This window comes from Acipenser ruthenus, chromosome 55 (genome assembly GCF_902713425.1).
Source record: "Acipenser ruthenus chromosome 55, fAciRut3.2 maternal haplotype, whole genome shotgun sequence".
Classification (NCBI taxonomy): domain Eukaryota; kingdom Metazoa; phylum Chordata; class Actinopteri; order Acipenseriformes; family Acipenseridae; genus Acipenser; species Acipenser ruthenus.
This window is the reverse complement of record NC_081243.1, coordinates 6,329,862-6,341,555: the sequence shown is the minus strand read 5'-3', so window position 1 is coordinate 6,341,555 and position 11,694 is coordinate 6,329,862. Positions and strand designations below refer to the sequence as shown.

Below are 11,694 nucleotides of genomic sequence, written 5' to 3'. Positions count from 1 at the left end.
AGAAAATTACAAACACCAAGCCTTTTAGATACAGTCTTCATATTGACATTCATTCAATATGACTAGTATTACTATTATGGCAGTTTCAGAATACCTTTTACTTTTACAGCAACAATAACACCTTTTTCACATTACTTTAATTGCAGTTCAAAATCAACACGTTTAGAACAGAATACAACTGCTTTCATTTACAAAAATGGAATTGGAAAAAATAGAACTGGAAGTAAAAAAAAAGCAACAGAAATAATAGATTTTATTTGTTTTTAAAATAATAGCATTTTGGTATGGCCATCGTTTATCCACATATCAGTTCATTATTAAACCCAGCAGTTCCTTATTAAACCTCGCAGTTCATTATAAAACACAGCAGCTCATTATAAAACACAGCTTTCATAATTAAACCTCACAGTTCATTATTAAACACAGCAGTTCCTTATTAAACCTCGCAGTTCATTATTAAACACAGCAGCTCATTATAAAACACAGCTTTCATAATTAAACCTCGCAGTTCATTATTATACCCTGCAGTTCATTACAAAACACAACATTTATTATTAAACACAGCAGGGACCCAGAACATTGCAATTTGCTGCAATGTCACAAAAACAAGCGATCATGACTTCTGATTATTTTTTATTTGTTTGTTGCAATGCACTAAAATGTTCTTTGAGGCGTTACTGAACTGCCATTGCCGCCTGCTCTTCTTTCATCTTTTTGTCCTTCACTTCTCTTTGTATTCGAATTCTCTCCTCCGCCTCCTTATATCGATCTTGAACATTTTTTTTCCTTGTAGATTCTGCATCTGCCCTTTTTCCTGCTTCAACATTGTAACACGGTTGGCAATAAACTGCCCGTCCGTGTCTGAAATGACCATCGGTTTCACATCCACAATTGCAACAATGATAAATGTCTTTAGTAACATGAACTTCTCTGCGTTTAACTTTAGATCGACCTCCACCCATCTTTATTTTCTTTTTTATTGAAGAATTCCTGGAAGATGTAAACAAAGGGAACAAAAAAAAGATTAAAAGAAAACAAAGATTCAAGTAATTCCTCATTAAATTACACATTATATTTAAAAGTATATTACAAGATATTGTAATATATTTTCCATGAAAATATGACGGTGTATTGTAACATATATTTTAACACAGAGCCTATATATAGACTATTTGCCATAAATATATTTAGCATATTTCTTATGTAATTTCACTCCGGGTTTACTTTTAGATTTAAATGCCTGATAAAAAAACTATTAGTAAATAATAATAATAATAATAATAATAATAATAATAATAATAATAATAATAATAATAATAATAATAAATTAAGAAAAGACGGTAAGTTCTTACCTGTTTAGATGAAGAGCCCTTTTTAAGCACCTACATATTTGTCAGTGAAGGTTTATTTAAGCATTTAACCTTTGTCTCGTCCTTATCTCATTTAATTCCATGCACTCTGATTTAGGAACAGCAATGGTCTTTGCACATGATAAGAAAAAGCATAATCATCACTTCTTTATGACACTGATCACATGCACGCTGCTCACAACCTTTGTAAGGTTTTAAATTCTTTCACATATAAAAGATATCTCTTGACGACAAAGACTTCAGCGTTGCCAGTGTTTGATGAGTGTTGTTTGGTCTCTTTTGGTGAGTATTATATGTAGATGTACTTTGCCCAGTTTTTGGAATCTGCTTTACCGTAGCTCTCTGTGGTTTATGTTTCTAGTTTTGGGGTTTTATTATCTGGTAGGTAGCATTTAAAGGGAAACATTATTTAAATGAGCAAGGGGGAGATAGAGAGAGAAAACAAACTAATAGAACTACAGGAAACTAAACTAAACGCAGTGTGGAAGTTAATAAACTGACAATCTTATTTTAAAGATCACATTTAGGATTATTTTTTCCCATGTTGTAAACCTACTAGATTTAGTTAATTATTCTGCATGTCACGTTAATTAAAAAAAGAACACAATGCAGGGATACATAATAGCTATTGTTATTTTACATTCAATTTGGATTTGCAAATAATCAAGAAGAAAGCATTACTTCATGTTAACAGTATCGATTTAACCTCTGCCGTTCGGGGGAGCTGGGTGGAACTTGCTGTTTTTGTTTTTTTTAAAACTGTACCAGCACACATGAGCGTAAACTGTACGGGAGAGCCAGAGGGCCAGGCAGAGTATTTTGGACCACAGGAGGTAGCAAGTAGAGACAAGAACATAGCCTGTATATGCCTTAAAATTGCCCTTATTTGAAATCTGTATTGTATGCTTTTATTTGAATATCCTCTTAGTCGCTACTGCATACAGTGAATTTGGAATGTAATATTTTGTAACAACTACAGTACATCGCTCTGAATAAGGGGCGTATCCTAAGAAAAAATTAAACTATAGCTATATAAATAATGATAATATCACAGGCACAGCACATGTTTGTTTTTTGAATGATGAAAAGTCTACTAGTTCATTGTTTGTTTTCCCCTTATATAAAAAGCTGGAAATAAGGTTTTCATAAAACAAACCAACGAACTTCGATGTAACTTCATTCAAATAAAACGGACAAACATAAAAACATAACTCGTGCCGCACTGCGTAGGGAATGTGTTTTTCCCATTTACATCATGCACTAATACGTCAGGTTATGCACACTGCAAAACCTAGTAAGCTAAGTTTACCGTAAAGTAAACTCATTGCCTTAAATGAATTAAGCTTAGCTACTCATTTAGTTTTTGATAGGACAACTTTTCTCATTTGAGTTAGATATACTTAAAAAAATCTATATCCAATTCCCATTACAAATGCGCTTCTAACACCAATGTAATGGTTTGATGAAGAATTCCACTGATTCTTAAGAAGCTGCATATAACCAGTGTTTTTTTTTTTTTTTAACACCTACCATAGGCACAGTTAAATCACTCAATAACAACCTTACAAAAGAGCCCCCCGAACCTATTTTTACCACTCTCTCGGAGACGGTGACACACAGGGTTTCAACATATTCAACACATGCAACACATCCACAACACCAAGCGGAGATCAGTAAATACAACAAACACAACAAACAACATCATGTACAACTATTTCGTCCATTTCCCATATATATCCCATGTCTTATATTATTGCTTTTTAATGTTTTTGTAATTGTTGGTTTATCTTGGTTTTCTATGTTTTAATCATTGTAAAGTGTCTTGAGATACTGGTTATGAAAGTCGCTATATAAATATATATATTTTTTTATTTTAGCAGTGCTGCACAACTTCAGTAATAGTTGGCTACTGCAGTGTTTTCCGTTTTTTTGTAGAAACAATCAATCTGTAAATTAGTAAACTGGCATCATAATTTGATAAATAAATTTGTTGCTCACTCAAGGCATAGTATTAATATTTTACAAATACCACCAGTGTGCCTCCCTTTCCCACCTACCTGCATGTTTTAGTATCTATATCCTTACCTAGCGACAAGCTGTTTTTTTTTTTCTTACAGAGGATCCAGTAACTTTCCTCAAGTAGGAGGCAACACTGCCTCTGGTTTATAGGAACCGTTAAATGCTATTTTAAGCAAGGTAGTTAAAGACTTGTGCTGACTTGTGCTGATCAAAGTTTGTGAAACAAGCCATGCTGTTTTCTCGACAATCGCAGTTTTTCCTGGAGCAGCGATCCGGAGGGAAAAATGTCCGACTCGGAGAGTGCTGTTGAGTTGGCGACCCTGGGACGACCTTTCCAGCTCGGAATGTTGTACGATTGCCGCAGCGATGCTCTGATTCCAGGTAAGACCAGACAAGAATAGACGATCTCAGAAAAAAAAACTTAACTTAAACAAAAAGACAACAAGGAAACCTCTGCCCCCCTTATCCATGTCAACATGCAGCTGTTACAAGATTATATCACAATATTGTATACATACAAATCCACCGTCACCACCACTGTTCCACACTACTGCCCTGAAATATATCTATGTATCTGCTCTTAATAGAACTGCCCCTAACTTGAATTATAATTATAATCATGATCTTAAACCTTATCCCTTTGATAACTGCCTCTGTTTTCAATCCATTTTTGATGATGATGATGATGATAATACCATATTGGCCTGAATTTATCAATTCCAGCAATGAATATGATTACTGCAGTTCGGTTATCCATTTTCAGATGCAGACCTTTTCTAACACTCAGTACAGTGACAACGCACTTACGCCATTTCACACTTGACAGCCAAACATTACCAGTATGCATATGTAGGTGTGGCAAAGTGGTGATTTGAATATAGGTGAGTGCAGTGCAGAGTGGATACAAAACAGACAGACAATGATTTCCAGATGCAAGGGTGATTATTGATTTAATTGACAAATGCCCAGAGCCTTATGGCAAACACCTGTAAATAATAATAATGGAGTGATACAGCGGCGTGTATCACTCGGTATTTGTAAATCCCCGGGTTTGACCCGTAACCAAAAGTCCAGTTTTACACACCAACACAAAACACAAAACACAAACACAGTTCCTAGTGATAGTGAATAAGTGCAAGAGGTGTATTACAGTTCTCTGTGAAATGCAGGGATGAAAGTGATGTCCGGGTTTATGCTAGCTTTCGCTACAGCTCCGGATCATGCTACAGGTAGTCTATTAAAAAACAGTCAACAGTTAACAAACACAAGACAAAACTCACAGGTCACAATACTGCAACACAGACTCATTGTAGGTTTAAAACACTAACTATTTACCAAGGAACAGATCACTTGCACTACGCCCCCTATTTATACCCTCACTCATGACCCCTAGGTTAACGAGCTCATCTGCTCCTCCAATCCTCGAATGTCACTCCGTTTCCCGTCTAAGTCATTGAGTTTGGGTACCGTAGCTCTGCCCCCTTCCTAAATGACCAACTTCCACCTACCCTAAGGAATAAATTGTCGTGGCATTTAGTTAAGGGTACTCTGTTCCTTTTTATACAGTGCCCCCATGGTCGGGACGGAGATCTAACACCAAGAATCATTAGATCTCTCTCACAGTAGGCTACAGACATAAGTGAGCATGTCAATTAGACTCTGAGTATAGTCTGCAAATATAAAGCAAGTTGTATTTCTTGAGCTCTGACTTTATGAGAACAACCTCACCTTACAGTGAGGCCAATACAGTAATAATAAAACAAGGCATTTATGATCTGTTTTTTTCTCACTAGGTGTAACCTTGTGGAACTTTGAGGAGCTGCAAAAAGACATCGACAGACGTCCTCAACCTTACACAGATTTCCAGATCATTGCGTCAGACTCAATAGAGGATAAAGCATCAGCTTTGAATATTGAAGCATCGCTGTCCGCAAGCTTTTTGTGTGGCCTGGTCAAGGTTGAAGGATCTGCAAAGTATTTAAATGACAAGAAATCTTCTAAAAGGCAATCTCGTGTCACCGTGCAGTATTTGACACACACTCGCTTCGAACAGCTCACAATGAACCAGCTAGGGCCTGAAAATGTAACCTATCCCAATGTGTTTAAAGATGGGACAGCTACTCATGTCATTACTGCTGTGTTATATGGCGCCCAGGCGTTTTTTGTCTTTGATAAACAGGTTTCTTCTGAAGAGAATGAACAAGACATTCAGGGCAATTTGAAAGTTATGATAAAAAAAATACCTTTGATATCAATTGAAGGGGAAGGATCTCTCAAAATGACAGATGAAGAAAAAAAAAGTACTGAGCAGTTCAGTTGCAAATTCTACGGTGATTTTGCTCTGGAAAACAATCCTGTCACTTTTGAGGAAGCAATTAAAACCTACAGCCTTCTCCCCAAAACTGCTTGGGCAAAACGGTGAACATGCTGTACCCATGAGGGTGTGGCTTTACCCACTAAATAAACTGGACTCCCAAGCAGCTCAGCTTGTGAGGGAAATTAGCATTGGGCTCATCCGGCGCTCCCAGCAAGTCTTGGAAGAGTTAAATGAATGCGATGCACAATGCAATGATCTGATGAACGACCGAATCGCTGTCCAGTTTCCAGAGATTAAAACAAAGATCAGAAATTTCAAAGGCATGTGTTCAGAGTACAAGCTGGTGTTTCAGAAGTCTTTAGCTAGAACACTGCCTTCCATCCGTGGAGGGGGGAAAGAGGAAGGCGTGGTGACAGACATACTGACCGGCAAGGAGCAGTCACCGTTCCGAAACGAGATGCTGGCAGGGTGGCTGGAAGATAAAGAACGAGAGATAAATGTCTTGAGGTCCCATTTCAGCATCATGAAAAATGCAACGCTGGTGTCATCAAGCAGTGAGCTGGACCACATAGTCCTGGATCCTAGCAATGAGTTTGTAGTGTGCTTCACGTTTACTTCTTTAAAGCAAAAAGAAACTTATCTGAAGAGTTTAAGAACCTACCTAGCATGCCAAACATCTGAAATCAGTGAAGTAAAAACAACGGACACTTGTGAGTCAGAGGAAGCAGAAGATAAATGGTTCAGATCTGCCGAGATATCCATGCAGGTGACAGAACGTGTGCGATTGTTTTTGGATTTCGAGGAAGCAAACAAAAGTAAAGAGAGCCTCAAGTTCATTGTGGCCTCCATACAAGATGACACCAATCTGGGTTCTTCAGTTTATCTCTTTAAAAGAGGGATTTTGGAGAGTAAAAACTTTGAGCTCCCCTCCAAACCCGAGCCACCAGTTGTCGGTAGAACAACTCATAACAGTATGGAGCTAACATTCCCTCCTCTGCAGAATGGCTTCAGTGAGATTGTGAAGTATCAGGTGATGTACCAGAAAGTGGAGAACAGTGAATGGATCACACTGGATACTAAAGTCAAAACCGAATCGTTTACCGTGTCGGGTTTAGAAGCGAATACAAACTACATGTTTCAGTATGAAGCAGTGTGCAAACCAGGCAAAAGCTTGACTAGTGATCCAACAGAGAGCAAGACACTCCCAACAAGCCCTCCTGATAATCTTTCAAAGAACCACATTGACGCGCAGTCCATTACAGTGGTTTGGGATAAGCCCTTGTCTATAGGAGAGGGAGCAACTATTCTTTGCTACACAGTTCAATACAGAGAAGATTGCGATGAAACTGGAAAATGGACTGAAGTAAAAACACAGAAAACAAAGTGCCTGCACACAGTGGAGAATCTAAAACCCAGTCATCGCTACAGATTCAGGGTGTCTTCTGATTGTGGAGAAGCAGGGAAGAGTGCACTGAGTGCTGAAGTAGTAATTGCAACACTATCGGAGGAGGAAGCTAAATCAAAGAAAAAACTTCAGGATGAAATACAGAGTGAAAGATTCCTAGAATTCTCCATTCCTATAGGAGAAGGGCCTCCTGCAGTTCATCAGCTGTCCTTACATGAAGAGCCCCTGGGGAACAGTGAGCATTATCAGAAGTTTATATTCGGAAGGGGGGTGGGAAAGGAGACCAATAAAGTGGTGATGGTTGTGGGGGCTACAGGAGCAGGGAAGTCCACCCTCATCAATGGAATGGTAAATTACATCTTGGGGGTTCAGTGGGAAGATCATTTTCGTTTCAAACTGATCCATGAAGATACGAAACGAACGCAAGCAGAAAGCCAGACTTCCATTGTGACGGCGTATGAACTGAGTCGCCAGGAGGGATTCCAGGTCCCATTCTCTCTCACCATCATCGACACACCTGGGTTTGGAGACACCAGAGGTATGGATAAAGACAAACTGATCACTCAGCAGCTTAAAGATTTCTTTTCAGACCCAGATGGAGTTGATCATATCGACGCGGTGTGCTTCGTTGTCCAGGCCTCTCTGCCGCGCCTTACTAAAACACAACAGTACATCTTTGATTCAATCCTTTCCATTTTCGGAAAAGACATTGAGAACAATATATTGATAGTGGTCACATTTGCAGACTGTAAAGATATCCCTGCTTTAGAAGCTATCAAGGCAGCGGAGTTGCCCTGCAGCAAAGATAAAAAAGGGAAACCGACTAATTTTGCTTTTAATAATTCTGCGTTATATATAAGCAATGTTGCAATGAAGAAACTTTTTGATGATGATGAGGATTCGGATTCAGATTCCGAAAGCGATGATGAGGACAACATCCTTCGGAAGAAGAAAGACGTCTGGGTTGACACTTCAAAAAACATGAAAAAGTTCTTTAGGATGTTGGAGAAAGTGGAACAAAGGAGTTTAGTTTTAACGAGAAAAGTGCTTGAAGAGCGCCAGCGCCTTGAGATCGCCCTGGAAAAACTGGTGCCTCAGATCCAAATAGGCTTGTTAAAGCTGAGTGAAATCAAAAGTACAAAGTCATGCCTGGAACAGAGCGAAGCAAACATAAATGCAAATAAAGATTTTGAAGTTGAAAAACAAGAGTTGAAAGGTAAAAGGAAAGTAACACACGTTTTGTCGACCAACTGCAACACATGTAATTTTTCTTGCCACCCTGCCTGCTATCTGCCCACGCCTGAAGAGATAAGGTCATGTGCAGTCATGGATGATGATGGAAACTGTGTAATATGCCCTGGGAACTGTCGCTACGACTCCCATTTATCTGAAAAAGTAATTTGGGAATACGAACCAGTGAAGGTAAAAACTACAGTCTCGAAGCTAAAGGAAAATTTCGTAAAAGCAACCGGTGAGTTTATGAGCACCAAAGAAATTCTCACAAGGCTGGAAGATGAGTTTTACAGTATTGAAGACAAATTGATGCAACTCATTGGGCTCTCGTCCAGCTGTCTGGCTCGACTTGAAGAAATCGCTTTGAAACCCAAAACTCTGTCAACATCGGAATACATCGACCTCCTCATTCGCAGTGAGAAAGAAGATAAAAAACCCGGGTTCGAGGACCGCATCCAAAACTTAGAAACAATGAAGAAAAATTCTGACCTGCTGGCGAAGATTTCCAGAGGAGAAAATCTACTGCCTGATGAGAAAAAGAAATACACAGCGAAGATGGAACGGATGAGAAGAGTTAGTCTTCAATAAAGCAAACCTCATCTATTGTAAAAGCCTGGCAGTCTGGACAATGAACTAGGATTGCAAACAGGCTCCACAATCCCAGGACACTTTGAGACAGAACGGGTTTTAGACTTGTCCCTAAACTGAATTAAATGAATGTGTAAATGAGCTCCTATATATCTGCTAAGATGAATAGTGTTGCTGAATTACTGTGTGCAGCAAACAAGTCAAAATGATAAGCTGTTTACCATACTGTTATATATATATATATATATATATATATATATATATATATATATATATATATATATATATATACAGCTCTGGAAAAGAGACCACTGCAAAATTATCAGTTTCTCTAGTTTTACTATTTATAGGTATGTGTTTGGGTAAAATGAACATTTTTGTTTTATTCTATAAACTACTGACAACATTTCTCCCAAATTCCAAATAAAAATATTGTCATTTAGAGCATTTATTTGCAGAAAATGACAACTGGTCAAAATAACAAAAAAAGATGCAGTGTTGTCAGACCTCGAATAATGCAAAGAAAATAAGTTCATATTCATTTTTAAACAACACAATACTAATGTTTTAACTTAGGAAGAGTTCAGAAATCAATATTTGGTGGAATAACCCTGATTTTCAAGCACAGCTTTCATGCGTCTTGGCATGCTGTCCACCAGTCTTTCACATTGATGTTGGGTGACTTAATGCCACTCCTGGCGCAAAAATTCAAGCAGCTCGGCTTTGTTTGATGGCTTGTGACCATCCATCTTCCTCTTGATCACATTCCAGAGGTTTTCAATGGGGTTCAGGTCTGGAGATTGGGCTGGCCATGACAGGGTCTTGATCTGGTGGTCCTCCATCTACAACTTGATTGACCTGGCTGTGTGGCATGGAGCATTATCCTGCTGGAAAAACCAATCCTCAGAGTTGGGGAATATTGTCAGGGCAGAAGGAAGCAAGTTTTCTTCCAGGACAACCTTGTACTTGGCTTGATTCATGCCAAAGCTGCCCGATTCCAGCCTTGCTGAAGCACCCCCAGATCATCACCGATCCTCCACCACATTTCACAGTGGGTGCGAGACACTGTGGCTTGTAGGCCTCTCCAGGTCTCCGTCTAACCATTAGACGACCAGGTGTTGGGCAAAGCTGAAAATTGGACTCATCTGGGGGTGCTTCAGCAAGGCTGGAATTGGGCAGATTTGTCTTTGTGACCCCAACAGGATATGATTTGGAAACAGTGCTTTGTGTAATGAATTGATTAGAAATAACTACTGTTTTAATTAATAATCAACCATTGTACAGCCATTGGAATCCTGTGCCAAGTTAGCGATTTTGTAGCTAGATCTAGCGACTTTTGGGTTTTCCTAGTGACAAAAAAACATGGTCAAAGCGACAAGCAACAAATCTAGTGACACAGCAATTTTCAGAGAAGCAAGTTGCCAAATTGCACAGTGCTATATTTAATATTTTGTCCTATAAAGTTGAATCGACAGCTGTATAAAAAAGATTGATCTTCTATTAGTTACAAGTAGCTGGACTTGATTCAATAAGTTCAAACCATGTGAACTTATATATTATTTTAATTATCCCATAGTACCTAAGCACAGAAATGGCTACAAAGATCCCTGACAACGTAAAGAAATGTTACACTTCTTTATGTCTGGCAGTAAGTCGTATGAAACTAAAATGAAACACAAACGTAAAAAAAACAGTTGCTTGCTACTGGCTAATGTAACAAATTTGTGTTAAATTATTAGGCTAATCATTTCTGTGATCTGTATTGTGGGACTTTTTGTCTCTAAAATCGACCTTTTTAAAACATTTCAAGATATATTCCCAGGCAAGAAATTAGAGAAACTGTCAAGTTACAAGGCTAGATCCGTCACTGAATGCAAGTCTGCAGTAGAGAATAGAGAACCTCAGTCAAAAGCAAACTGTGCTTACTTTCACTTTCTACCCAAACACAGGAAGGAGTTTGATCAAAAATGTCTTAATATGAATAAATATTGTAATAATAACGCTCTTCATTCTTCTAAAAAATATGCAATAATTAATTTTTCATATAAAATATACATACTCTACATATGTATATACATTCTATCTCTCTCTCTCTCTCTCTCCATCCTGTTCAAAGCGACACCCACTTTGACCACTCTTCACATTAACAAAATAAAAGACTAATCAAAATACTAAAACTTGTTAGGATTTACTTACATAGACTTTCAGGAAAAAAAATGAAGACGCACTGTTTATAAACGACATCTAAGATTATATTGCATTGGAGAATGCACCCCAATGTGAAGCTTCTTCACAGTCACAAACATTTCCAAATGACGAAACCATTTCCTGCCCTATATAGTTCATACATAAGAATTATCTGCTGCGCATAAAAAGGCACGCCGTCAGGACCTTCAAGGTATTCTCTGCTGACCAGACAGTGCCAAGTAAACCGTCAGTCAAATGACATTACGTTGCCTCACTCACTTGCGTACAGTGTGCTTGCTTATACTATGAAACATACTACTCTATTATTATTATTTGTTAATTTGTCTGACGCCCTTATCCAAGATGACTTACAGGGTTTACTAGAGGTTTTTTTAAGAGTCTAGGGTTCCTGAAGGGGATGTGATCAGCCAATAAGAGATCTGCATTTCCCCCGCATAAGTCTAAAACAACGACCTGACGCTAAAAACAAAACAGTTGAGAGTATTTCTCCGTTTCAGTTGAAGGTCTTGGGTGAGTTTAACCAATAGGCGAGTCAAAGAATGTCCTTTTTTTAG

At 38.3% G+C, this 11,694-nt stretch overlaps 1 long non-coding RNA gene and 1 pseudogene across 1 annotated transcript; one reads left to right on the top strand and one right to left on the bottom strand.

Annotated features, from left to right (window-relative positions):
• Positions 1–364: 364 nt before the first annotated feature.
• Positions 365–1,414, bottom strand: LOC131723406 (uncharacterized). The gene is made up of 3 exons (XR_009320262.1): positions 1,353–1,414; positions 443–990; positions 365–402 (listed from the first exon to the last, which is right to left on the bottom strand). It is a non-coding gene; the product is annotated as an uncharacterized LOC131723406 (long non-coding RNA).
• Positions 1,415–3,673: 2,259 nt separating this feature from the next.
• Positions 3,674–8,932, top strand: LOC117967554 (uncharacterized; annotated as a pseudogene).
• Positions 8,933–11,694: the final 2,762 nt, after the last annotated feature.